Genomic DNA, 3492 nt, shown 5'->3' with positions numbered 1-3492 from the left:
AAATGGCAAAAGAGTAAAACAAGTGTTGAATTACATCCTTAAATGCTTCTCCGGTACGGGCTGAGGCAATGACTGCGTGTGAGAAAGTATCTACGCTACGTGTACAAAGGAAAGTTTACCAAAACTAGGGATATGCGTAACGTCCATCTGCCTTATGTCATTAGGCATCAATCCTCGAGGATTGACTCCAGTTGGTAAGGTTGGAGCCCGAGTTGGGCACACGGAACACTTTTTAACAATTTCTCATGCGGCTTCTCTGGTTATGTGATACACTAATCTCAAAGCATTCGCATTTTGATGATGTGAAGCATGACTCTTGGAGGCCTGTTCTATGGATAAAATCATGGGTCGTGTTAAGGCATCTGCTTGCCTATTCCCTTCATGTTCAGGACCTGGCAGGTCACTGTGAGATCTAACATGCCCTATAAAAATTTGTAATTTATGTTTGCTTATTAAATTTTGTAATTTAATCAATAAATCAAATATAGTGGTTTCTGGGGAGGAATAGATGCTGTCTCTATAAATGGAAACAATTTAACCACATACTGTGAATCTGAATAAAGATTAAACAAAGTATTAGATAATGTTTCAAATACATATATTACTGTCATAAGTTCAGCCTTTTGAGCGGACTTCTGATTAGTAGAAAATGAAGTCTTATGATCATCAATTACAACTGCAGCTGTGCCATTAGAGGATCCATCAGTAAAAACAAGGGACACCGGTAGAGTGTCAAAAGGTTCCTTAGAGGGTTTTTGAGGGAATATTACAGGGTGTTTTTATAAAATGTAACAAAGGGATGTTAGGTAAATGATGTGTTATGATTCCTGTATATCCTGCAAGGGCAACCTGCCAATCTGGATCAGATTGCAAAAGGTTTCCAAGCTGACAAGCATTGTAAGGTGATATAATATTGGGGACTTCTATACCAAACAACTCTCTACTCCTTTTTCTTCCCTTTATGACAAGCAATGCTATCAGGGAACTATAAGGAGTGACCATGTTAGGAGAATTGGAAGCTAAATATAACCATTCCAGGGGTCCATTCTGCCACAGACATCCCATAGGGGAATGGACAGTAGGTAGCAAAATCAAGGACTGAGGTTTTAAATAGTCTAATCTTGTTAACTGGTTATTCATTACTGCTTTTTGCACCTTTACAATGGCCAATTTTCCCTCCTGAGTCAATGCCCTAGGTGACTTAGGGTTAGGGTCCCCTTGTAAGATGGCAAATAAAGGTTTCAAATCATTAGAGGTTAACTTTAAAAAAGGATGAATCCAATTAACATCCCCTAATAATTTTTGAAAATCATTTAAGGTTTTTAATGAATCCTGCCTTAAGTGTATAGGTTGAGTAATTATTTTCTCTCCCAATATTTTCCTCCCCAAATAAGAAAAAGGGGGTTCTGTTTGTATTTTTTTCTGGGGATATATTTAGTCCCTGTTGAATTGGAGTCATTATAGTAGCTGGTAAAATTTCTTGCAATAACATGGTTTTTGATGGGCTAAAAGACTATCATCCATATAATGGATAACATAAGCTTCTAAATACTTATCCCTAATTGACTGCAAGGCTGTGCTTACATATTTTTGACACAAAGTAGGGCTCTTTGAAAGCCGAAACCCAAAGGAGGCGGGGGTGGAGGCCAGTCTCTAGACTTCTTAATTTTAGATTTAATTGCCAGATTTTTCATTGAGCCATATGGAGCTTTTTACAATGACCTTTTGATTGAACTAAGGGGAAATCCCAGTCATTGTCATGATATTGGGCAGCTGCTGCTTCTAAGTCGGCTTCATCTTTGGGCGAAAGTTTATCATCGCTTTCCTCTGAGTCAGTGTCAACAGTACAAATCTGTGTCCTCTCCGCTTGTTCCGCCTTTAGAAGCGTTTTCTCATCTTGCAAAGAAAGTTTCGTGGAAAGTTGAGTAACCTCTTGTAAGGGGTCTAAGAAATCTCTCACTAAGCTCCATAAGGAGAATATTTCTACAGGGATATCTACAGGCCCATGTTCATTATAGTATTCTTTTAACTCTTCCCCTACTTTAGTCCATGTATCTAAACTGACAGTACCTTCTTCAGGAAACCATGGACTGCGTCACTGGACAAAATTTAAAAATCCTGTTATCTGATGAGTCGACATACGGAACCCTTTTCCGTTAAGAATTTGCTTTAGAATTTCTACAAACAATAGTCGTCTCTCCTTAGACTCACTGTGGCCCATACTTCTCAAGTTCTTTATCTGTTCACCCTACTTACCTGGTTGCCTTGCACCAGGGGTCTGCAGTGCCCGAGGTGAAGTCCTATCCACACCGAAAACGAGAAAAGATGACCTTCAGGTCCCTGTTTGGGCGCCACTTGTCGGAGTCCAGCTCCGGGAGGGAGGGTTGAACTGGACACCTGAAGGAGGTGTGGAGTCGGCGAACACAGACGAGACAGACACGAGAGATGTGCTGGTGGAAGCAATCTCTGCTGAGTTCTTCCAAACAGCTTTATTTATACCATAAAGTTTTGCAGACCACTACATAAAAACAATGTTTTATGATTAACTCCAAAATCACCCTTATTGTTTCCACTAAAACCGGATAAAAGACCATTATAAGGTCTGTACTTTTTTCTACCACTTTCTGTCCTCTTCCTGGTTCTTTCCCCCTGTACTGTTTGTCTTATACGTCACATTATTTTTGATTGAGGTGTTCAGAAAATTTTGTTAGACTCATATCCTACTCACTGCCCTATTTTTGCTCACAATGTTTCTTTCCTGGTTGACTAACTTAACACAATGAAACTACCTCATGTGCTACTTCAAAGCCTAATATCTACAAGCAGAGCTAAATGCTTCTCAGAGTTAAGTATTTTCCTTTACACACTCTCCCATGGTAATTGTTCCATTGTCTACCTATGTCTCTTTTATTTTTTATACTCCTGAGGCACCATGGGGAGCCAAACCGTCTGATTCTTTGCCAAAGACTTAATGTTTCCCCGTTTACATGTTTTCTGTTAATGTTAACCATTCTCTCTCCTATGTAAGCCCCTGTCCAAGGTAAAGGGGTGTCAGTTGGGGGAGGCAGTCTATAAGGTCCTCTATATCGGGGAGGCCAAAAGAGTCCCCCACTACCTAATCTGAGTGGAATCCAGGGGTTTTGGTGGATTTCATTTTCTCCTCTGACCTCAACTTTTGCGTTTCTGCCTCACTCAATTCCCACATATCCTCCTCAGAATTTCCAAAGATGTCTTGCTGTAGCCCCGTTATATAGAAGCAAGTTTTAGATCTGGTGTCATGCATACTTCTCAAGACTGCCCTTGCATCCGCTCCAGGTGCGGTAAACATGACAATGCACAAAATTCTCAAGAATGGATTTAACAACAGCAAATATTTGAGGGATGTTGGAAACTCTCACTGGGCCTGCTCTGCAGAAGCTCCTTCCACCAGGCTGTAGCTTTGCTAGACAGCATGGGTGGAATGGCTCCCAACAGTATAGCCTGGGAGAGTCC

The sequence above is a fragment of the Echinops telfairi genome, unplaced genomic scaffold (genome assembly GCF_000313985.2).
Source record: "Echinops telfairi isolate 266 unplaced genomic scaffold, ASM31398v2 ScPeMD7_5592;HRSCAF=6446, whole genome shotgun sequence".
NCBI classification, from domain to species: Eukaryota; Metazoa; Chordata; class Mammalia; order Afrosoricida; family Tenrecidae; genus Echinops; species Echinops telfairi.
This window is presented reverse-complemented; position numbering follows the sequence as displayed.